Source organism: Marmota monax, unplaced genomic scaffold (assembly GCF_021218885.2).
Source record: "Marmota monax isolate L192 unplaced genomic scaffold, Marmota_monax_Labrador192_F-V1.1 WCK01_AAM20220418_F8-fsc00137, whole genome shotgun sequence".
NCBI lineage: Eukaryota > Metazoa > Chordata > Mammalia > Rodentia > Sciuridae > Marmota > Marmota monax.
In genome coordinates, this window is record NW_026692854.1 from 2,812,078 (window position 1) to 2,839,105 (window position 27,028).

Genomic DNA, 27,028 nt, shown 5'->3' on the forward strand with positions numbered 1-27,028 from the left:
TGCAAGTTTGGAAAAGTGAAAGCAGAGAACTAGCTATTGGGTTTGGCACAATTGAAGATATTAGAGACCTTGATAGGAGGTATTTCAGTGAAGTGTTGGAAAGAAAAAAATGATTAAATTGAGCAGAAAAGAGAAAGTGGGAATAGTGAATCTTGACAGCTCTTTAGAGGAGTATAAATATCAGTGGGAACAGAAAAAATGAACAAGAGGAGGGGTATCATATCAAGGAAATGAAAACATGTATATAAACACACACACCCTTAAGACAGACAATATTAAGGTGTGTTTTTGAGCCAATGGAAATGATCTGGTACATACAGATGATAGTAAAAGAACAAAAATAAGAATAACTGAGCATATTCTTGAACAAGAAAGAGTAGTGGACAAGTAGCCTCTGATAGAAAGGTGACCTAGCATACAGATGCATGCGAGTTCATAGGTTTGGTGGAAAGATTTTTCATCTGAGTGCCATCTATTTTATTAATAAAATACAGGATGAGATCATCTGTAGGAAGAGCGGAGCAGTAACAAGTGCAGGGATTGGAGTTTTGAGATGAAAGTTGTAACAGTTTGTTAGTTCCCTACTGCCATAACAAATGACCACAACTGTAAGGCTACCAGCAACCGGGGTTTGTTCACTCACAGTTCTGGAGGCCAGAAATCCAAAAGCAAGGTGATATCAGAGCCATGCTTCCTCTGATAATTATTGGGGAGAAACTCTCCCAGTTTCCTCCAATGTTTGGGGACTGCTTGCCTTCCTTAGCTTGTGGCAATATAACTCTAGTCTGCGTGTCTTCATATGCATTTCCCCTGGGCCTCTGTGTTTCCAACTTCCCTCTCCTATCTGTTATACGGACACTCATTGTTGGATATGGGGCCCACCCTACACGCAGTATCATCTCACATTGAGATCCTTAATTATACTTGAAAACAAGACTATTAGTTTTCAAGAAGATAACATTCAAAGGTACTGGATTAGGACTTGGAAATATCTTTGGAGGGGGGGTCTATTTGACCTATTATAGAAGTAATTATCATAATCAATGGGAAGAACCAAGAAAGTAAAAAACTAGAAAAAAAATGTTGATCATCTTTCTGTCACTATGACAAATACCTGACAAAAACAACCTAACAGGATGATAAACAACTTTCTAAAAGGAGGTTTATGGTTTTAGCCTGTGGTCACTTGGCCATCTTGCTTTGGATTTGTAATGGCAGAGTAACTCACGGTGGGAGAATGTGCCAGAGGAGAGCTGTTCACCTTATGTTGGCCAAGAAGCAGAGAGAAGAGAGAGGAAAACGCTCAGGGTCCCAATATTCCCTTGAAGGGCATGCCTGCCTGCCTCCAGTGACCCAGGGCCTTGTGCATGAGCAGTGAGCACTCTACCAACTGAGCTATATTCCCAGTCCCCATAAACTTTTGATAATAAAATGAAACAAGTCTGGTCCTCACTATTAGGTGATATTTTTTCCCCCATACCAGGGATTAAACCCAGGGGCACTTAACCACCGAGTCACATCCCCAGCCCTTTTTATGTTTTATTTAGAGACAGGGTCTCACTATGTGGCTTAGGGCCTCACTAAGTTGCTGAGGCTGGCTTTGAACTTGGGATCCTCCTGCCTCAACCTCCCAAGCCTCTGGGATTACAAGTGTTTACCACATCTGGCAGGTGATTTTTCCTGCTTCTTGGATGCCAACATGAACATCCAAGGTGTTGATCTAAGGTGGATAGTTAATTTAACCTGAGTTGTGATTTTCCAGGCAGGTATGACAATCCAAAAGAATAAAAACAATATTATGAACCTTGAACAGGAGAGGCTACATAGTGCAGAAACTATACAGCATTTCACATAAAAGGAGAGTTCAAGAATATAGAGATGATTTGTTAAAGAATGTCAATGGGTTACAGGTCACTGTGAGGTTAATAAGTCGATGAAGTGAAGAGTGTTAGAACGAGGCTAAATAGAAAATGTGGCTTCTGAGTAGGATGCTTAAAATTAAGATTAGGGTTTCTCAGCCTAGTTACCTTTTAGAATTACCAGAAACTCCAAATAATTGTCTAGGGCAGGTCCCTGTGATTGGTGGTGTCCCAGGATGAGAATCACTTGTCTCGGATCCACGTGACCTTGGGTCCATGAGCATGTATGGAGGTGCAGTAAAGGAAATGAAAATTGATGGAGTTGAGGTGAGAGATTAGAGTGTTAAAAGGACCTTCCAGAAAAAGGTAATGTGAAAACCTCAGGGGACAGATGGCTCATGGGGACTCAGGAGAATAGACCACTTCCTTGGCTAGTGGTTTTATGGAAAATGGGACCCCAAAGCCAAGCGAAACCTTACACCATTGATGCTTCCCAAGACTGTAAGGGTAGCAGTAGCCAGGGGCTGGTCCAGTAAGTATCATCACAAAGTACTGGTGTAATTTGTGCTTAAAACTCTTGTACCCAAAGCTTAATTTGCCTTCCTGAAAGAGATTGTCAGGTCTAAGAAAACCATAGCTCATATCATTGCTTACTATTCTCAAATATAAAATGATTATTTTCTGGGTAATAGCTTGAAAGAAGAGCAGCCTAATTTATGCCTTGGAATTCTGCCAGGAATTACCCATCAATTCAAGAGAATCTCCTTGATACCCTTCCCCCAAGCTGCTCAAAACATGGGACTATTGCCAACACCTCCTTTTGCCCTCCAGTAAGAGAGGACAGAGCTCATGTTGATTTCATTCTTGTTACCACAGGCTCTCTTTGTGACTGCCAATATCCAGTGACCCCCAGGACCATGGGCTTAGGAGTTTATAGCTTTTACACCTCAACCTTAAGGCTTTTCACCTATGTTGTTCCCTCTACCTTAGTGCTCCTCTGACCCCCGAGAGACAGCCTGCAATAGCTTCAAAAACGAACCACAAATGATCAGCTACTAATTCCCCGCCCTTTAAGGGGAGCTGGACTTAGTGATTTACTTCTATTGAATATCAAAAAGCAGAAGTGATGCGTCATCAGTTGCAAGAGAAATTTATAAAAAGTCTTCAAGTGGGGCACTGACTCATGCTGACAATCCTATTTTGTGTAAGCTCTGTTAATTTTTAAGCACTCTTTGCAAATATACAAGGTTTGGGGGGAACACATGTGGTTTCATAACAGACATACCTGTATTCTGTGATTTGAATTAGTAGAATGTTTATCTTTAAAGGGTTAATTCATCATATTCCTCTGTCTCAGTATGGACTACTTACTTTAATTATTAGTTTTTTATAGACTAGTTTGAGTTCCTCTAACAAGATCTCCTTACAGGGGCTGGGATTGTGGCTCAGCAGTAGAGCGCTCACCTAGCACAGGTGGGACCTGGGTTCTATTCTTAGCACCACATAAAAAAATAAATAAATAAGTTTTAAAAAGGCATTGTGTTGTGTCCATATACAAAAAAGGTTCTCTCTCTTTCTCTCTCTCTCTCTCTCTCTCTTTCTTTAAAGAAAAAAAAATATCTCCTTACAGGTAAGGTATGTAATAATTCATTCACTCCAAGTCACCGGTGCTGGCATTTTTCTTTTAAATTTGCCTTTTACCATCTATGGTCCACATAGTCAAGCTATCCCTTGGGAATGACTCCTCACAGAAGGACAAGGTATAGAAACTATTCTTATCCACCAAGTACGATTGAACACTTTGAATATTTGACATAACACATAGTTATATTTTATTTATTTAAAATACTTTTAACAATAACCAGCTTGGTCAGCCATGAAGATAAAATATGCAGTGCTTCTCTCAAATGCAGTGCTTCTCTCTTTCTAAGACTAATTTTTTTATTTTTATATGTCACCACAACTATGCTTGAGTAAATGAAGCAGGAGTAAATGTACATGTAATAAGCATGAATTTTAGTTCCTCATTCTTGGTTGGAAGAAGTATTTTAGTTCAGTCTTGAGCATCCTCCTCATATCCTCTGAAGCCCTTTGAATTTTAAGGACCTAAGTAAGTCTAGTTTTTGTGAAAGTGAAACTGTCTCTGCTTAAAAAAATGACAGGTTTGATCATTTATTAAGCATTAATTAATCTGGAGCATCCATAAGATCAATTAATAATTCTTTACATTGTCCTTCATATTTACAAAATACCTTTTCATCTCTTTTCTTCATGACCTCAACAGATCCGGGAGTTAAATATATAGCAGATTTTTCAATTTCTATTTTTCAAATGAGGAAATAGAATCTCAGTGAGGTTAAATGACTTGTCCAAATCCCACATCAAGTAAGTTATGGCACCAGAAATTGAACAAGGACTTCTGAGGCCATGATGTGACTGATTGATATCCTGGCACACTAAATCACCAGCAGGAAAGACTATCTTTTACACATGAGCAAACTCAGGTCTGATAGTTTTTGTTACATATACTCCAACCTTCTCAGGGACAGTTCTCATGCTTTATTTTATGTGAAAAACAAAGAAAGCCCTTCCTTCATGCGTAGCAATCCGTCTTTCATCATACTCATTTGTGTTTCACATGACTGAGTTTGCTGTGCAGGAAATCATCAGGGTATTATTCCAAATGGAGAAAAATCAGATAAAACCCAGTGTTCCTGGCTGCAGCCTGTGTGATTATGAGCACAATACTGTACTTACAGTAGGATGCCAGAATGAATAGACACTGCTGCTTTGAAAGGATGAGCATTCGCTTTGACCTAATAACTATCTGATGCTGGGTACAATTATCTTTCTCCAAGTGGCACATTATTATTTGACACATTAATTGTTGTGTCATTTCTTTCTGAAAGGCATGTTGGGTGTCTAATACAAACCAGAAGCTTCATGAATTATCCATGTCAGGGGACTGCAGCCCTGGTTTACCTTTCCCAAATAAAATAACCCAATCTTATCTCCTTTTTTCCCTGACCATAGGCAGACCTGTGCTGCTGCCCTAAGATGTCAGAGCTCTCTTCTTGTGTCCTGGCATTGCTGATAAATATCAGCAATGGTGCATTTACTCATTATAGCCGTAAAACCTTTCCTCCTCTTAGGTAAACCACAGAGACATGGCTTTGCAGACTGGAACATTCTTTATGGCACGATTTCTGCCTAGAAGGCACTGCGCAAGCATGGTGGGGTGGTCTGCTGTCTCTGCATCTATTCTACCCTGGTTCCTTTTCACTCTTTTCTAGGAAGGGGTCCCTGCATGGGCTGTTTCCAGGCACAGAAGACTCTTTGGCCCCGGCCAGAGCTCAGCATTGAAATCTGGATGATCTTCCATTGCTGCAGCTGCTCCTTGGCAGCCCACGCTGGATGATGGGCTGGCGGCCCTGGTTCGCCTCTGGGCCTGTCATCTGTCGCGTTGTTAGACCACTGATGGGCTCTCTTTGCTTGCCCTTTAAGCCTGCACTTCCGTCTTTTCCAACTTTGGCTGCTACCAGAGGATAAAAATCAAGCAGCCACAGGGACCTTCATCCCTTTGCAAATCCCAGTGGTTGAAGCAATCTCACAGCAGGAGACAGAATCTCTCCATTGTCTTCCCAGATACCTTAGGTGTGCATATTTCATAGCAAGTTACTGTTTAATAAAAAAATCAGAATTAAAACGTATTTGATATTCCATACGTTGCTGCTAGTTAATGCCGCGCCACCCTAAAGACTCATCTCCCCTTTTGGTTTTAATTGAGTTCTTTTCTGTCGTTTTCATTTCAGTTTGCACCTGACTCTGACATATACTGCCGCTGATTACCAAGTGAGTTGTTCGGTGAGCTAGAGGTATGATAAATTAAATATGATATGTATCACTGAATCTGTCTTTGGCTGCTTCATGGCACATTATAATTTGGGAAGGGACTATTAAAATAAAATATTAAAGAATAAGCAGAAACAGCCCACTGTTAACATGTCCAATGGCAAGAGAAAATTACAGGTTTCATTGTATATGCGGCACCATCTGCCTCTTTGCCGAAGCTCAGCCTTCGGCTCTCCCAGGGGAAATAGCTGTGGATAAGTTATTCAATTAGAACAGCATTATTGGCCAGCTACCTTGGAGAATTGGGTTGATGATGTTGTGATTATCCTGCTCTACATTCCTTCATGTCTCCGGCAGGCTACAGTGCATGGCAACTTCCTTAAGTGTTTACCAAGCCCTACAGTTGAGGTGAACAATTGGAATGAAGAATATCAAGGATTCCTGAAAGAAAATCAATTTTGAATGAACTTTTGTTGCTTAGCCGCAGCGCCAATATTCTGAGTCATACTGTATTTTTGTGGACTTTCATTGAATTAAGTGACAGAAATGGCAGTAGGGAGGAAAGTGAATTTCATGATACGCATTTAACCTGTGGCACAGCACAAAATAATTCTTCATGTACGATTACAAGGTAGAAAAATACTCAGGCTTCCTTAAATATGATATTAATCTTAAGGATGGGTAAATCTCATAGGGGCATACTGCTTTCTTAATAGAGACTGCAGCTGTTCTTCAAAAGCATTTGTATCATAAAAGGGAATAATTATTTATGTCACTCTCCCAAAAGGTTAGATCCCTTTACAGATCATGCCATCCAACCAACAGATTTCTAAACAAGAGCTTGTTGGAGACATTCATTGTTATCTTTAGGATTCTGTGGTTTGTGACTAGAAGACCAATGATATATCTCTTGCTTCATAAAATATATACATAGTATTTGGGGGCTGGGGTGTAGTTCAGTGATACAGTACTCACTTAGCATGCACAAGGCCCTGGGTTTAATCTGCCCAAAAACTGTTTTGCAAAATATATATATATATAGTATTTTTCTTTATTTTTAAAAATGATAAATTCTTATTAAAGAAAGTTGGACATGCAGGAAAATATTAAAAAGTTAAAATCCAAAGTCATTCATTATCATACCGCTTATAAATATGTATGTATGTATGTATACACTCTCATATACCCAACATTTTCAGGGTGCTTATTTGCATTCCAGGGGCAGTGTTGGCAATGTCATGTGATTGTTGTTTGAGCAAGGAACTCAAACGTGCCCTTAATCACTGGTTCCAAAGATGCTAGTGTCTTTGGAAGGTACCTGTCAGTATTTCAATATTCATGAATTACAAGAATTATAAGATCACCTATTTTGTCCTTTTTGTATGTATGTGTTGGTAGTAGTTCAACTTAATCATTTTAAGAGCTTCTTAAATATTAAGACATTAACTCTTTACTGCATAAACATTTTCCCAGCATGTTATTAATTTTCACTTAGTTTACGATATTTTTTGATATTTAAAATATTATTTGCAAAAATAAATAAATAAATAACATTATTTGCAATCAATGTTTTGTTTTCTACCACAGTATGTTTAGAAAATCCCTCTTCACTAGAGCAAGTTAAATATTTATTCATGTTTTCTTGTTTTAAAATTTGAACTTTTCTTTTCTAACTATTTAATCCATCAGATACAGATGTTCCTCGGTATCCATGGGTGATTGGTCTCAGGATGTCCCCATGGCTACCCAAATATCAAGATCCTTATGTAAAATGATATAGTATTTGCAAATAGCCCATGCACATCTTTCTGTGTGCTTTGAATCATCTTTAGATTATTTATAATACCTAATACAATGAAAAAATTCCTTATATTTATTTTGGGGATGGTGACAAGGAAAAATACTAAATATGTTTAATAAAGATGTAATTTTCCCCTGAATATTTTTGATTCACAAGCTGGTTAAATTCATGAATGAAGAAATTACAGTAGAGAGAAAGAATGTATATATGTTCCTATGTATGAATGTAATTAATTAGTACTGAACAGTAAAAATAAATGTATCTTCATGAACAAATAATATTATCAAAACCCCCCAAATCTCAGTGGTAAAACACAGTGTTTGTCTATTTCTGTGAAGTCCACATGTATCCTAGGACCTCTTGGACAGACGTCCTCTACAAGGTAAGCTCAGTTTTCCAGAGTGCAGTCATCTTATGGTACCTCTATCTCAACCAAAAGCTTTGGTTCACCAGAGAAGGAAAGGATGGAAAACTATGCATCAACCCCTATGTGCTCTGGGCCTGTAATTCATGCTTCTTCCCTCATAGACATAGCCCCACTAAGGACCAGTCATCTAACCTCACCCACTGAAGAGAGCACAGGGGAAGGAGAACTGGAAATGTTGATAAGGACTTGGGATATTGGTCAGAGTCTACCCTTTTGTTTCTCCAAATATTCAGTTCCCTCTCCCTCAGGCACAGATATTACAATTACACCCACCTCCTAAGTTGAATTGAGTTTGGCATAAAGCTGTCTCCATACATACTATACAATTGGCCCCAAGGTTTCTTTGCACATAGTGAAGTGCAGCCTAATTTGATTGTAAACAGATTATAACTAACCCTTGCAAGACGTTGCCAAACCTCAGCCTATCATAGCAGCCCCATATTAGTCAACCTTAGATCACTATTCAAACCTTGTTCAAATAAGGCCAACACCAAGATTTAACAAATCCAGCTACCTTTGTATATCATTTCCACTTTTTTTGCACATAACTTCCCTTTGTCTGCTTACAAATGTTATCCAGCCATGTGGTGGCTCCAGAGGCTCTCAGAAACTATTCTGATTCTGTGAGTTGCCCAATACTCAAATCACTCCTTGTTCAATTAAACCATTTTGAATTGGTGTCTAAAATTTTTTATTTAATACTCCTCTCCAAGAGAGATAGCCCCAAAGTCTCCCATTCATAGCATCCAGCACAAAGTGCGGAATCTCAGGGTAATACATGGTATTCTGTATATCAAGTCTAGAAGTTGCTCCCTTAGCTCTGGAAATCTATCAACAAAAGTAGAAAGTTAGCTGGCATTCACACATCCAATGACTGAAAATGGAAATAAATTTCTGATCCCGAGAAGTTCTGACTTCCTTCTAAGCCGATATTTAATGAGCCTGCTACCTTGATTAATCCCTGCCTCTGCTCTCTTGGAAGAGCTCACTTGGTCCTTGATCTCTGGGACTTCTGGCTCCACCTTCAGGGAGAATTTTTTTTTCCTTTTCATTATCTGTTTTGGTTTAGATATGAGGTGTAAAATCTCCTGTTAATACAGGAATATAACAAAGTGAAATGATTGGATTATGAGGGTTATAACCTAATCAGTTCATCCTAGTTTGAAATGTACTGACTGGGTGGTAACTGACTATGTGACTGGAAGAGGAGGGTCACAAGGGGACATGCGCTGGACAAATGCATCCTTCCTGTGGCCCCTCCCCTCTCTCACACTCTCTGCCTCCTAACCTCTACCATGAGAGGAGCAGCTTTCTTCTGATGGTCCCTGCACCATGATATGCTGCCTCATGTTGGGCCCAGAACAATGGAGTTGGCCTCCTATAGTCTGAAACCTCTGAAACCATGAGCCCTAAATACATTTTCCCTCCTCTAAGTTGTTCTCATCATGTATTTTGGTCACAATGACACAATAGCTGACTAAAACAGGAATTGTTATCAAGAAGTGGGGTTGTTACTATGACTAACCTAACCATGTGGTTGAGAAGCCTTTGGAGCTGGTTTGTGGGAGGAATTTTGAAAAGTTTGGAGATGAAAGCTGAAAAAGCTTTAGAATATTATAATTGGAGCTTAATGGGAGATTGTGGCAGCAGCTCAGAAGACCAGAATGCTAACAGGAATGAGGACTGTGCTCAGGAGTTTTCAGAGGGAAATGAGCACTCTGTTTGGAATTGAGTAGAGGCCATTCATATTATATTCTGGCAAAGAACTTGGCTACTTTTTGCCCATGTCCTGACTTTGTGTAAAACTGAATTCAAAAGTTATGGATTAATTAATCTGGTGGAGGAAATACCAGGGTAGCACAGCATTCAGTCAGTGGCACAAATATTGCTACTTGATTTTAGCTAGGTTTACTGTGAGAAATAGGAGCAGAAAACAGAGCTAAAGTATCTTAAAAACTAGGAGTTTAGCCAGAAAAAGTGCTTGTAAAGCTAGGGTCAAGGAAGGTGTGCTTATTTAAGAGATTATGGTCCCTAAAGAGATGCTAAGCACTTTGTATGAGACAATATAAATGATAGCTTGAGGACATCTCAGGAATTTGCAAGACCTTACTGGCTTCAAGATATAGAAGAGAAAATTCTTTTGTGAAGAGATTATAGAGGTGTCCTGCTTCCACTAGACAGGGTTGGAGGGTTTAGGAAGTTGTTTTACCATGCTGAGCTGTGTAGGGACTCAAAGACTGCTTCAACCATGCTGATAGCTGAACTTGGTGTCATCACAGGGTGATGGTTCTGCAGGAATAAAGAATGCTAACATTAAGGGTCATAGAGGCTTCCAGTGAGATTTTAAAGGAAGGCCTAAGAGGCCAAGCAAAGTATAACAGGGTTGGATTCCTTTGGGTTGCCTCTGATAGGGCTGTGCATGATGGTGTGGAGGTGAACCTGAAGCTGGAATGGAGACCCCAAGAATTAAGAGATGCCAGTAATGCAGGCTGTGTGCTGAGAAAAGCTACTGGCTGCAAAGAGAGCCAGGCTGAAAGAGCCCACTGGCAAGGCAAAGAGGCAAGGCTGCCCAAGCCTTTTGGAGGGCACATCTCATGGCCTTGTGTCCTAGATGCTGTATATGGAATTATAAGACCCGTTGGCCTGGATGGGTTCCAGTCTTATTTTAACACTAATTCTTATTTTTATGTCCCTAGTCTCCCTTTGAGAATGGGAATGTTTACCCTGTGCCACTGTATATGGAATATATGTAACTTGCTTTTAATTTTTATAAGAGTTCACAACCAAGCCTTTGCCTTGAGTTTCCAGTGAGATTTTGGACTTGAACTTGGGCATTGGATTTAGACTTGGACTTGAACAAACTTTTAAGAGTATGGAACTGTTAGAGGTAAACTAAATGCATTTTGCATTTTGAGATGGACATGAGCTTTGGGGGGCCAGGGGAGGAATGTTATGTTTTAGATACAAAGCATCCCTCCAGAACTTCTGTAGTAATCTGTTTTTTTTTTAAATATTTTTTTTTTAGTTATAGTTTGACACAATATCTTTATTTTATATTTATGTGGTGCTGAGGATCGAACCCAGTGCCTCACGCATGTTTGGTGAACGCTCTACCTCTGAGCCACAACCCCAGCCCCTGTATTAATCTGTTTTAATGCAGAAATGAGCAGAGATGAAATGATGGCATTGTAAGAGCTATAACCTAATCTGTCCATCCTAGTTTAAATGCACTAGGTGGTAACTGTATGCTTATAGGACATGGCTGAAGGAGATGGGTTGAGGGGTTGTGCCCTGGAAAGGGTGCATCTTCCCTATTGCCCTTTCCTCTCTCTCTCTCTCTCTCTCTCTCTCTCTCTCTCTCTCTCTCTCTCTCTCTCTTTCTCTTCTTCCTAAACCCAAGAAGAGCTTAATAGCTTTTATCTACTCAGCCCTTCCCCATGATACCTCACCTTGGTCTCATAGTAATGCAGTCAGACTTCTTTTTTAAAAAAATTCCTTTATTTTATTTTTTTCTTTCTTTTTTATTTATTTTTTACAAACATGACAATAGTGGAGTGCATTACATTCATAATTATTCATTCACAGCACAATTTTTGTAACTCTGTATATAAAGTATGTTCACACCAAATTATGTCAACAAGATAAGCACCAAAAAAACAAATGATCCAATCAATAAATGGACCAAGGACCTGAACAGGCACTTCTCAGAAGAGTATATACAATCGATCAACAAATATACAAAAAAATGCTTGTCATCTCTAGCAATCAGAGAAATGCAAATCAAAACTACTCTAAGATACCATCTCACCCCAGTAAGAATGGCAGCCATTATGAAGAGGAACAACAAGTGTTGGCAAGGATTCGGAGAAAAGGTGCACTCATACACTGCTGGTGGGACAGCGAATTAGTGCAGCCAATTTGGAAAGCAGTATGGAGATTCCTTGGAAAGCTGGGAATGGAACCTCCATTTGACCCAGCTTTTCCTCTTCTTGGACTATACCCAAAGGACCTAAAAACAGCATACCACAGGGACACAATCACATCAATGTTTATACACAATTCATAATAGCTCAACTGTGGAGCCAACCTTGATGTCCTTCAGTGGATGAATGGATAAAAAAAAATGTGGCATTTATACACAATGGAATATTACTCAGCACTAAAAAACAATAAGATCATGCCATTTGCAGGGAAATGGATGGCATTAGAGCAGATTATGCTAAGTGAAGATAGCCAATCCCGCCCCCCCCAGCCAAAAAAAAAAAACAAATGCCAAATGTTTTCTCTGATATAAGGGGGGGGGGGTGACTCAAAGTGGGGTAGGGAGGGAGAGCATGGGAGGAAAATTACGTCTAGATAGGGAATAGGGATGGGAGGGAAAGGGAGGGAGAAGGGGAATAACTAGGATGGTGGAAGGAGAGGGTCATCATTATACAAAATACATGTATGAAGATGTGAATTTGGTGTCAACATACCTTATATACAAACAGAGATATGATAAATGGTGGTATAAAGGTGTATTAAGAATTGTATGCAAAAAAAAAAGAGAGAGAGAGAGAGAGAGAGAGAGAGAGAGAGCTCATGCAGTCAGACTTCTAAGGACTCAAGACTTCTGAAACCGTAAGCCCCAAATGAACTTTTCATCCTCTAAATTGTTCTTGTCAGGTATTGTCAGCAATGCACAAGCTGACTAAACATTGTATTTTCTTGACTTCATTTAAAAATTTGTGCTAGGGAAAATGCAGGTTTCTTAGCCCACTTCTTGTCAAGTGCTCAATAATTCTTTCTGAACCCTATCACTCTCAAATACTTTATTCTTTGCCAATATAACATTTAAAACTTTGTTGGCTTCTAACTTACTTGATCCCTATAAATTCCATATGCCAGTAATTACAGCTACAATTCTTTGCCTAGCATTGTTCTCAGATCAACTGCATTTCTTTGCATTCTTGTGCCCACACCTCTTCCAGTTGAATGAGGTGGTAAATACCTTGAGTCTATTTGGATTTGGTGGAAGAGCTGAGCCCTTAAGCTCTTTTACCTGAGCCATTTTTCCAAATGGAAAGATGACTGGGTTTCAAGACCTTCGTTTGATCTTTGCCCTGAGGTATTTTATTTGATTAAAGACTTAACAAGTCAAAGTGCAGGAGATTTTTTTGTTGTTGCTTCCATTTATTCATTGTTTTTTGTAGTGGGCTCAATTTTAAAGTCTTTTACTGTTTACCTCTTACTATATTGGATTTCCACTTACTCAAGGACCCCAAATAACTGAACTGTTTCTTTTCATTCTTGCTTACAAACCTTACAAATGAGCATGTCTTCTCAGCTGTGTTTTTTACAGTTTCTTACCAGATATGGCCCTTAGCAACCAGCACACATTTCTATGATTTTGTTTTGCAAATTCTCACAATAGAGACATGCACTCATCAAGTACACATTATGCCTATCATGTTATCAGAAGTGACTGTATTACCAAATATTTCCCCTTTGCAAAATGGGACTCCATCTTTCTAAACGTAAGTGTCTGCAACACAAGAAAGAGCATGGATAATCAATCATTCACTGGATTCTACTTGGCTTATGAAAGTTCATTGGTCAGAAATAAGCATGCTGTTATCTAGAATGAATGTCCACACAGAGGAGACTTCTCAAAGTATTATTTATTATCTAGATATTTCTATGCCAATAAACTTGTGTTTTCTCCATAGGACCAATTTCACTGAACATTTCATTCAATAATATGTCCTTCTCCCATGCTCCTTTTTAAAATGAAGCATTTCAGACATACTTAGGGTCATAAAGAATAAATGAATAAATACTTATGTATACCTCCTGTCAGATACCAGAAATAAAGTTCACCAATAATCCATCTAATTGCCTGCATTCAGGAGCCTTGAGTTATCTATAATCCAGAACTTGTGTTTAGCCACTCCAATATATTTTATACGTTTACTACATATTCATGTGTTTGGGCATTTTAAAAAATTTATGTTAGAAAATTTCAAGCAAACAGAAGTAGAGGAAGAATAATCAATGAATTTATGTACTTATCAACCTGTTTTAGATATTATCAACATTTATCAGTTTTGTTTGCTTTCATGCCTCACATAATTTTTGGTAGGTTAAATATTTTAGTTTTCTGTATATTATTGAGCATTGTACAAATAACATTATATTTAGGCCTTCTGCAACACAATATTTTTTTGTTCAGTACTTGTAAGATTCATCCTTGTGTCTATGAACATGTCTCAGTAATTCACTTGATTATTAAATAGAATTCCATTAGATTTACATGCTATAACTTATCCACTCTCCTATTGGTTAACATTTAAGTGCTTTCAATTTCATGCACCTACAAACACTACTGCAATAAACATTTGTGAACGTGTTCTCTTATGTTCCTCTGTGAGAATTTTTCTATGTTGTAAATATGGAAGTAAGTAATTATATTATAGGCTACACATGTCTTCAACTTTTCAAAATATTAATCATTTGCCTTAAAAAAATGGTTTGACCAATATATTGATAAGCACTGTGTATGAGGAGCCCCATTATTTCACATCCTTGCCAAGAATTTTAGTCATCACATAAACTTTTTTGATGATCTGATAGGTCTTATATTATGTGTCCTGGAATTTTATCACATTTTCCTGATTGTTAGTAAAGATATGAATCTTTATCTGTTTTCTGGAGATTAGAGTGTCTTTTTTGTAATTTCTCTATTGACCCACTTAATTTTTCAAAATCTTTTATTGATCCATAGGAACTTTTTATATATTTGGAGATCTACACTTTTGTCAGTCACACAAATATCTTTCCCCAATCTGAAGATTTTTTTTTCACTTTGTTTCTGATTTGTTTTAACTTTTTTAAATTAGGATTGTTAAAATTAGGATTTGGGGTTTGTGGGGTGTGTGTGTACGTGTGTGTGTGTGTGTGTGTGTGTGTTTATATTCTTCTTTCCTTAGATCATAAAGATACTATTGAATACTTCTAAAATTTTAGAAGTTTTTCTTTAAATGTCCTTTGAGTTTGTGTGTAGGGTGTAAGGGAGGCGCTCCCTTCCTCCCTAGCTAACTATTCCGAAGCCATTTGTCAAATAACTATGCTTGTCTCACTGCTCTACAATGTCTCCTCTGTCATATGGAAATTTCCTTATCTAAGCCGGCCTGTGTCTGGCACTCTTATTTTGGCTCATAGTGTTTTTGCCTGTTTCTATACCAATGCCACACACACACACGTCCTTACTACAACTTCATCACAAATGTTTGTATTTGTTCTGGCAAGTTTCCTAGAATTTTGCTCTATAAAACATTCCTGCTTTGTCATGGTCCTTTGCAATACCCATTGGTTTCTAAAAGTTTTATATTACATTCTAAGTTCTTAAACCTTAGTGTTAGTCTATGTCATTTATGTTCATTGATTCTGTCAGTTAACTGGGGTTTTTGCTTGTTTGTAGTGCTGAGGATTGAGCCCAGGGCCACATATATGCCAGGCAAGTGCTCTACCACTAAGCTACAACCCAAGCTCCCTGTCAATTTTAATGAAATGTTTCTACTATTTTAAATTAATTACAATGTGAATTTAAGAGCATATTTTTTATGCTTTTTATCTTTTTATACCTAGTTTTACCTAAAAGGAAAAACATTAGGAAGAAAGGTTGAACTTTATCAGAGACTATGTCCTTGAATTGATATTCCCATGTGTTTTGGTTTGTTCTGGTTGAATTTTACTCATGAGCAGTAGTGTGTCAAAGTCAGCCTGTGGGAGCTGTCTGGCCTGCATTCAGGTGATTGTTTAGAATTTAGACCAACAACAGTGTTTTGTCTGGGAGGAATATTTTATCTCTGACATCATTTAGAATTGCTAGTGCATGGTTATAATAAAAAGCAGAGGAAATTTTCATTGTATTATTGTTCTTGAATTCTGTACACAATGTACCCATTTATTTTCACAGGCACAACTGATGGCTCCCCCTAACCTGCCTTGTAGACCATTACCTTTCACACCTTGCAAGGTCATAGATTTCCCCCAAAGGCATCTTTCCTTCTTTGAACCAGCCTTAGAGAACTGTTTCCAAGAACTGTTTTGCATTATTCTCTGTGTCATATTCAGTTTATAGATCTTTGATTTAGGGTAAATTACCTATATACTTACATCAAGAATTGGTGTTTAATTTGGGGGTCAGGATGGACAGATATATCACACATATCAGGATTATCTTCATTATGTAATTAGGTTACTGCCCTTTTATTTATTTTTTAAAATATTTTTTACTTCCTTTACAAGTATATTTTTATTCTAAATTTCATTAATTGTCAAAACTCAATTACCTCTCAGGTAATTGAGTGCATCTGCAGACACTCCTGATTTTTACCATGGACCTCTTGATCACCCTGATGCTAAATTCCCTTATTGTCCTTGTCCCACTTTTAGGAGCAGAAGCGAGAGATTCCTGTCACCAAGGCCTATGGCCTTCATCAGCAGGAAGTAATCAAAGAAGGACTTTTATGTCCACATCCCTAAAAGATTTCAGAGTCTCCAGTACTTGAGGGGGAAATGTTAGGTAGCAGTTACCCATGAGCAGTATATCAGGAATTTAAAAAAATACTCAGCACAGTTGGGCTCAGTGGAGAATGCCTGTAATCTCAGAAACTCAGGAGATAGAGGCAGGAGGATTGTAAGTTTAAGAACAGCCTCAGCAACTTAGTGAGACTCTATCTCAAAATGAAGAATAAAAAGGGCTGGGGACATACCTCAACACTGGTACCCAGCACTCCTGGATTTAATTTCTAGTACCAAAAAATAAAAAAAAATAGTGCAAATCAACAGCCCTGCCTCAGTAGCACCTCAAGCTCTACAAGACAGCTATTTCAGGACCCTTCCCTTCTCGGGCCTATAAACAACTCCTTTACAACAGGAGGAAGATAGATTAATTCAGGGGAGAAGCAAGCTATGTTTGCTCAACAGGCTTAATTGCTGGGCCTAATTGCTAAGACATGTTAAGAAAGACCCCATACAAACAAAACAGACCAGAGATTCCCAGATCTAGGAAAAAAAGGGTGATTAAAATTGGAGGCCACCCACCACCATAAATTCTGTAAAACCAATTCCAATTAAGACCTATCAGCCTGGCCAACACGACCAAGAGTGCCCTTAGGTTCTTAGCTAATGTAGTCAGCAGAGCTGAGGGGAGGGAGTTGGGTAGGGCCTTCTAACAATCTCTCTCCTACCCCATAAAAGCTCATAATGATAAACATTGCAATACCTACTAAGTCTTAGGTCTTCCTTGAAATCCTCTCAAGCCAAGACACAAGGCCATTACAATAAGATCTTATCTCAGGTGTCATCTTATCTCCATTATCATTAGGGACAGTATATATAGAAAGGGAATTATTTATTTCTTGAAAGTTCAAAGAAACTTATCCAAAAAATATCTGAGTATATGCTTGTTAACTTTTAAATTGTCTTCCAAGATTTTTTAATTGGGGGTTTTTATTTCTTAATAAAGAATAGAAACATTTCACTAATATTTTTAAAATATTGACAAAGCCTTTGTATATTTTGTTTTCTACTAATTCCTTTTACCAATCCTTCTTATATGTATCTGGGTGAGTTCTAATGCTCCTGAATTATAATTTTAAGGAGGTTGTATACTTTTTTAAGCTATTAGAATTTATCAATTTTTCTGCTTTTCTGTATCCTTATTCACTGACTTATGTTGTTATCTCTGTTGATTCTTTTTAAAAAACTTTCCTTCTCTTTCTGCATAATTAATTTATTTTATCTTCTGCTTCTCATTTAAGAGCCACTAAGGAATTGGACCATGAATGTGGGTAGTGGTATCAATTTTTTTATAGTCTACATCATCTAACATTATTTAGGTTTTTTATCAAAAAAAGCTATCAAAGCTATTCAGGACCTCTAAATATCTATTTTTTTCAATTTTTAATTTAATTATTACTTAATTTTATTACAGTTATTGTATATGTTCTGTTCAATTTTTGTTTTGGGTTCAACGGGTAAAGATAAAGGACTAGTTTTGGGTCTTTTTCTTCCTTTTTTAAATTTTCTGTGTTTGGTCATTAAACATTTTTGTTAAAATACATGTTTCACCTCAATCTATACCCAAAGGACTTAAAAACAGCATACTACAGGGACACAGCCACATGAATGTTTATAGCGGCACAATTCACAATAGCTAAACTGTGGAACTAACCTAGATGCCCTTCAATAGATGAATGGATACAAAAACGTAGCATATATACACAATAGAATATTACTCAGCAATAAAAGAGAATAAAATCATGGCATTTGCAGGTAAATGGATAGAGTTAGAGAAGATAATGCTAAGTGAAGTTAGCCAATCCCCCAAAAACAAATGCTGAATGTCATCTTTGATATAAGGAGGCTGATTCATAGGGGACAGGGAGGGGGAGCATGGGAGGAATAGATGAATTCTAGATAGGGCAGGGGGTTGGAGGGGAAGAGAGGGGGCATGGGGTTATTAATGATGGTGGAATATGATCATTATTATCCAAATTACAGGTATAAAGACACGAATTGGTGTGGATATACTGTGTATACAACCAGAGATATGAAAAATTGTGCTCTTCATGTGTAATAAGAATTGTAATGTATTCTGCTGTCATATATAAAGAAAAAAAATAAAATACATGTTTCATTAAAAGTTATATTCTTGGGACGGGGGACATAGCTTAATTGGTAAAGTGCTTACCTTATATGCACAAGGCCCTGGGTTTGATCCCCAGCACCACAAAAAATAATTTAAAAATACACACACACACACATCCACACACACACATCCACACACTTTATCCAAAAATCTCTGACTAAAACAAAAACCAAATTCGCAAATTAAAATTATAATTTGGCACCCTGGCATGGTTCAGCCAAAATGTTACTTTCTCTAGGGAATTTAGAAAACTGGAATTGATTCCGTATCAGTTTTTATATTTCTATGCAATAGAGAAAAACCCTGGTATAAATCCCAGCTCAGCTATTTACACACTAGTGCTTGTGACCTGGAGCAAGGAGTTGAAATTATGATCCTTAGTTTCCTTATCAGTAAAATGAGGACAAAAAGAATACTACTTGTGAGAATTCAATAAGTTACTGAAGGAAAAGCACCATGTCTGCCAATAACCAGCACTAAACAAATGTTGGTTCTTCCTGTTGTCATTATTTCTGGGAACACTTCTTTTAATTGAGTGTTTGTGAGAGACTGATGATTCTTGTTTGCTCTACCTTGAGGTCACTCATTCTATTCCCTTGGCTCTCAATGCTGTCATCTCCACAGATGTCTTCAACATTAGCAGTGGAGGGGATTTTATACCATCCCTGGTGTATGTAGAAAGAATTACGGCTGTTCTTTTAGCACTGATAGGCTGAAATTACACTTCCCAGTTCCCCGACACATGGGTTCTTCAACACTTCCTAAGCTAAAGTGCAGAGGTATCTCCTCAGTATATATTTCTAATATATTATACTTGTAGATTAGTGTAGACATATTTTGAAAATAGATGCAAAATGTTGAATTATTGCTCAAGTTTCGACTAACTTACATTTTGACTTGTTGGTCAATAAAAAAATAATTACATATTTTTAAAACAACTAAACCACTATGAAATATTTAATCAATTATTTGGAAAATGTGTATTGTAGCACAAGTTTGTGTTCTTGGTTAGTTACTTAGCAGTAGTTCTTGATTTGCTGATTTCAATGTGCAAAAGAAACATAAGCTCTTCTCAATGAATTATAGAAGAAGCATAATAATCATATTCTTTACTTTTGCTTAGACATGGTTAGAAAATCAACATTACATTACTAGATTTTTAAATTTTAATTTTAATCTTTTTATTTATTTTTGGTCAAAGAATTTATGGTGCAATTGTTTTTGGAAAACTAAATCTTTTTCTATATTTAGAAAGTATCTTTTCAGCCATTAACATAGGATCTATAGAATGTTCATTTCCATTCATTGTTTGTAAAGGTAGTTCTGTTGATAATATCACTATGTAAACTGTACTCATGTACAGTGAATAAAAAAAAAAGTATATATGTTACTTCAGGTTTGGGGCAATAAACATTAATTAAATCTGTAAGCAATAGTATGAAAGCACTTCAAATGATTGTTATGAGATTACAAAATATAATTAAAGTTTGTGAATTAGTGAATAAACAGGTCAGGAAAGGTGCTATACCTGAACTCAGTTAACCGTCTATCTAATTGACTGGTATAAAATACTTCTTCCAACATAGTGTGAATTTTCAGGTGTCATGTATCACACAATAATTATTATAATTTTATTAAATGTGCAGAAAAGAAATTGAAGTTGAGAATTTATTTTATATTCAAACTAACTGTCAGGATAAAGGCCACAGAAATATGATTGTGATTACTGTTCATGTTCCCTAAAACCACTATGGAAAAATATACCAGAAAATTGAGGGGGAATAAAATTAATAGGAAATCTCAGTACTTCTCATCACTGGGAACCAACATCTAATAATTCAAAAAGAAAAATGTGAGAGAGCAAAAGAGAACAGTGCTCTTATAGTATTGATATAAGAATAAAACATTAGGGAAAAATAAAACCTTCCCAAATACCAAACAGTTTATTTAAAAAGGGAGAATGAGAAAAAAAGACTATTTAATGACAGATTATACAAAATACTTATACGAGTATTAACATAACATAAAAATATGATGGCACAGGCTATAGATATAGATGCATACACACAATCTAGAAATTCCTTCACAAAATATATAATATGTCTTATAAAATACACAGATACTATATATAGATATATATGTATATGGTATATATATATATATATATATATATATATATATACACATGTAGATATATATCTTATAAATAAAAGGAAATTTTCAGATTGTCTGAGAAGGAAATAATCACATTTTAAAGAAAATGACTAACGAATGTTTTTGATTTTATTCTAAGAATTGACCGAAATATACTAGACAAATGTAAATAAAAAGATAGGAGGATCACTATCTTGATTTCTGTTAAAATTTAGGACTAAGTGTATGCATTATAAGAAGGCTATTTTATGATGTCAAAGACTAAAATTCAAATAATTTCTAGTATGTATGCATCCAATACCACAGTAATATCTTTCACAAGGCAAACATTATAGAAATAGAAATATGGCAAAAAACAAGGGCAATGAGGAGGATTATTCCTGCAATATATTAAAACATACTATTAAGTCTGGATTTTAGAGACACCCAATGGAACAGAAGAGCAAGTTTATAATTTGACCCAAGCATATATAAATGGCATATATTTTCCAAATAGCATACCCTAAAGACAGCAACTCAAATTAGTGGTGGAAAATATATTAAAAAGAAAAACTGGTGGAAAATATATAGTCCAATAAATTTTAAATAAATCTGATATATATCATAGAAATGAAGCCATGTAAGTAAAGGAAGGAAACATGGGGAATTCCTCTACATGCCTAATGAGCAAGTGTTTTAGAGTTCCACACAAAATCCAGAGGTAAGGAAAAATACATTTGATTACATAAAATTTAAAGATACATGACCAAGAAAAAATAAGCAAAATAAAAAAACTATGATATTTTTGGAAAAAAATATTTGCAACTTATATCACGTACAAAGTGTTAATATTGCTAGTACATAGAGCTTCTAGTCATAAGTAAAATCACCAAGAACCCTACAGAAAACTGAACTATAGATATGAACAAACAGTTCACAGTAAAAGAAATAAAACTGAACATCAACTCTGTGAAAATATGCTTAACCTTGCTCTTAAGTGAAAAATGTGGATTAAAGCTACACTGAGATACCATTTTTCATATATTATTGGCAAATATCCAAAACTTCAAATGACATATTTTCTTAAAAAGGCTGTGGGAAAACTGGAACTCCCATGTATTTTTGATGGGGAAAACAAAAATATGTATAACACATGGAGGGAAATTTGACGATATCAATGAAAATGGTCTATGCATTTACCCTTTGACTCCCAGAAATTTTCCTTTTAGGAACTGGAAAAATACAATGTAAATTTTCAGAAAGAGAAATGCACATAGAATTATCATGACACTGTGAGAGAAGAAGACTGGAAAGAAATAATTAAATGCCCATCAACAGAGAAATGATTGGTTGGGCATGGTGGCACATGCCTGTAATTCCAGTCTAAGGTAGGAGAATTGCAAGTTCAAGACCAGCCTCAGCCACATGTAAGGCCCTGCCTCCAAAAGAGGTGGTGATGTAGCAGAGTGGTAGAGCATCCCTGGGCTCAATCCCTAGTACTGATTAAAACAACAAAAAAAGAGATTGAATAAATTCATATACATCCATACGAAGTAGAATCGTGTAGTGTGAAAAAGAATTAGGCCTATTTACATACTTCTATGAAATAATAACCAGGTAAGTGTAAAAGAAGGTAAAGGAAAATATACCAGCATGTTAGCACTTATCTAACAGAGGAAGACATCTGTGTGTATGGGCCCATACATCCATAAGTACCCTCCATCTAAATCTCTTTTTTTCTTTTAATTAATTTTATTTTCTAATTTTTAGTACATTGTATTATATATAACAGCATTGTAGTTATACATGACAGTTATAAATAACAGATTAATTCTGCATATTTGTAAATGCATATAATAGTTTTCTTCATATCAATACCCCAAACTACCCCTTCTACTCCCAGTTCTCTCTACTCTATTGGTCTTCCTTCCTTTATTTATTTATTTACAAATCTTCTTTATAGATGTTTTAATGCTGTGACAGCATAAACTCTTGACAATCATTGAACTCCAACATTCAGGTTGATCAGTTCTCTTTGGTCACATGAATAGAACGGCCATTTAAAGGTATAATTGCATAAGGATTATTTGTAATTATTTTATGATAGACACTGGGAGCTTATTGCTCTAATATAGCTGCCTTTTTTGGAAACCAAATAAATATCCCAAATGTGTGAAGTTTTAAAAACTGACCCATGCAACATTAGGGAATCTCTGTCACAGTCTCTGCTTCCGAAAGAAAAATTATTTGGAAAATAGCAAGGAGTTTATTATTTAGAATCCCTTCAGCAACAAGTAACAGAAAAACAACTCAAGCTATCTGGCATTATGGTCTAGTATCTTTGGGAAATGGTACATCACCAATTAGGAAAGAAACGAAAGATTTAAGGACTTTCTAGACGGGCTAAGGAAGTTATGTGTCCATAGGGAGGTATGGCACGGAGCAAATTGAGTCAGACTCTAGGCCTGGCTGCCAGGCTTCTACCAGAATGCTTCCACTTCATTGTAAGTGTTGGCATTCAATGTTGGATTTTCTTTATAGAAAAAAATCTGCAGTTCACAAAACAATTTTAAAAAACTATGTCTTAAAGAAGAAATAAAATGTTTCATTACAAGTCTCTCACACATTAAATCTATATAAGATTATATATTCTTAAGTATTAAACAAATGTAAATTATAACACAATTTAAATATGCTAAGTCAAACTTAAAAAAAAAGGAAAACCTGAAGAATTCCGAGGTTAAGAATTAAAGGAGAAAATATGCTTATACCAAATGTCAACATAGGAGTCGCTGCATATAAAACTGGCTTTAGATTTGCAAGAAGTCAAAAGTCAGGTAAATTGGAATAGCTCTTATTTTCAGAAAGAGAGGAGAAAAATAATTCAGTAAGGAATATGATGTGTTTCCTGGTTATATTCAGAAAGAAAAATTATTTGGAAAATAGCAATGAGTTTATCATTTAGAATCCCTTCAGTGACAAGTAACAGAAAAACAACTCAAGCTAGCCCAAATAATAAAGCTAACAGTGAAAAAAGGAGGAAGACTCCGCCAAAATTCTAGAAAGCATGTCTTCAAGTTTTAGCCTGAATTGAGATATTTTCTTCTTAGACCAATAAGTCCATGGAAAGGGAGGAGGAATCTGTTGCCCCAACATTTGTGCACTCTGTAGATTAGGGTTGAATATCACACACACACACACACACAAAAAAAAAAAAACGAATTTCTGCCAGAGAAAAGGAAAAAGCATGAATGCTGTCACAGGCTAACCACACTGACTATCGGGATCACATAATGGAAAGTGTAATGCAAGCTTTACGACAGTCACCATGATGGATTTTACAATTCCATTTCTTGTTCACTTTGTTAGAAGTCGGGGATTCCTAGGAGAGGACATCTCAGCCAAGGCTAGTGAGAGCTAAATATGCAGCCTGGTTATTTAGCTTTATCCAAATGAGCTTGGATTCAGAATTGCTGAATGAATGAATTGAAAGCCCTTCCTTTGACTAATTTTCTAACTCAAACTTCAGACCAGTGGGCTGTTGATATTGTGTAATACGAATTCAGAAAGTTAGGAAGTTAAACATAGGAGAAGCAGAGAGAGAAATCATGCTGCAGGACCCACCCACAAAGGACACCAGGAAGAAGCAGTCTTCTGAGACTTTGTAAGTATCCCATCTAAACAGCACTCGCTAATTGTATTGATAAACAATTATTCTAGGGCCTAGGTAGCAAATTACTTCAAGTTACCTCTGTGATACAAAAACTTTGATGACAGCATTCTATGAAGGTTAGATCTATAAACATGGAAACGGGGCAAGAAGATTGATTATGGAGTTTTCTCACCAAGGGAAGCCCTACTTCCCTCTTTATAGAAGCAGGCTCTTAGGGAAAGTGGTTCTTACCTTAAAATGTCTTTTCTCATAGACTCTTGAGCCAAATGCTTGACAAAGATCATGAACTTCCACACTAGGGAGCAGGATCATGTTTTCTCTTGGTTCATTTTTAGAGGATGTATTATCATAATGGTGCCATAGCCATTGGGTAATCTCGATAGCATTGTTGTGGAAAATTGCTGCTAAACATCATAACCATCAAAATGAAGACCAAAATAGCTTATTGCACTAATATAGCTGCTATTGTAGTAACCAAATAAATATCCCAAGATGTGTGGAGTTTTAAAAACTGACCCATGCAACCAACATTAGGGAACGTTTGTCACAGTCTATGCTTTCATTTTCTTTTTTTTTTATTGGTTGTTCAAAACATTACAAAGCTCTTGACATATCATATTTCATACATTAGATTCAAGTGGGTTATGAACTCCCATTTTTACCCCATATACAGATTGCAGTATCACATCGGTTACACATCCACATTTTTACATATTGCCATACTAGTGTCTGTTGTATTCTGCTGCCTTTCCTATCCTCTACTATCCCCCCTCCCCTCCCCTCCCCTCCCATCTTCTCTCTCTACCCCATCTACTGTAATTCATTTCTCTCCCTTGTTTTGTTTTGGTTTTTTTTTCCTTTCCCCTCACATCCTCTTATATGTAATTTTGTATAACAATGAGGGTCTCCTTCCATTTCCATGCAATTTCCCTTCTCTCTCCCTTTCCCTCCCACCTCTCGTCCCTGTTTATTGTTAATCTTTATCTCATGCTCTTCCTCTCTGCTCTGTTCTTAGTTGCTCTCCTTATATCAAAGAAGACATTTGGCATTTGTTTTTTAGGGATTGGCTAGCTTCACTTAGCATAATCTGCTCTAATGCCATCCATTTCCCTGCAAATTCCATGATTTTGTCATTTTTTAGAGCTGCGTAATACTCCATTGTGTATAAATGCCAAATATTTAAATCCATTCATCTATTGAAGGGCATCTAGGTTGGTTCCACAGTCTAACTATTGTGAATTGTGCTGCTATGAACATCAATGTAGCAGTATCCCTATAGTACACTCCTTTAAGGTCTTCAGGGAATAGTCCGAGAAGGGCAATAGCTGGGTCAAATGGTGGTTCCATTCCCAGCTTTCCCAGGAATCTCCATACTGCTTTCCAAATTGGCTGCACCAGTTTGCAGTCCCACCAGCAATGTACAAGTGTACCCTTTTCCCCACATCCTCACCAGCACTTGTTGTTGTTTGACTTCATAATGGCTGCCAATCTTACTGGAGTGAGATGGTATCTTAGGGTGGTTTTGATTTGCATTTCTCTGACTGCTAGAGATGATGAGCATTTTTTCATGTACTTGTTGATTGATTGTATGTCCTCCTCTGAGAAGTGTCTGTTCAGGTCCTTGGCCCATTTGTTGATTGGGTTATTTGTTTTCTTATTGTTTAATTTTTTGAGTTCTTTGTATACTCTGGATATTAGGGCTCTATCTGAAGTGTGAGGAGTAAAAATTTGTTCCCATGATGTAGGCTCCCTATTTACCTCTCTTATTGTTTCTCTTGCTGAGAAAAAACTTTTCAGTTTAAGTAAGTCCCATTTGTTGATTCTTGTTATTAACTTTTGTGCTATGGGTGTCCTATTAAGGAATTTGGAGCCAACCCCACAATATGTAGATCGGAGCCAACTTTTTCTTCTATCAGACACCGTGTCTCTGATTTGATACCAAGGTCCTTGATCCATTTTGAGTTAACTTTTGTGCATGGCGAGAGAAAGGGATTCAGTTTCATTTTGTTGCATATGGATTTCCAGTTTTCCAGCACCATTTGTTGAAGATGCTATCCTTCCTCCATTGCATGCTTTTAGCCCCTTTATCAAATATAAGATAGTTGTAATTTTGTGGATTGGTTTCTGTGTCCTCTATTCTGAACCATTGGTCCACCCGCCTGTTTTGGTACCAGTACCATGCTGTTTTTGTTACTATTGCTCTGTAGTACAGTTTGAAATCTGGTTTCGCTATACCTCCTGATTCACACTTCCTGCTTAGAATTGCTTTTGCTATTCTGGGTCTTTTATTTTTCCATATGAATTTCATGATTGCTTTATCTATTTCTACAAGAAATGCCGTTGGGATTTTGATTGGCATTGCATTGAACCTGTAGAGAACTTTTGGTAATATCGCCATTTTGATGATGTTGGTTCTGCCTATCCATGAACAGGGTATATTTTTCCATCTTCTAAGATCTTCTTCTATTTATCTCTTTAGGGTTCTGTAGTTTTCATTGTATAAATCTTTCACCTCTTTTGTTAGGTTGATTCCCAATATTTTATTTTTTTTTGAGGATATTGTGAATGGGGTGGTTTTCCTCATTTC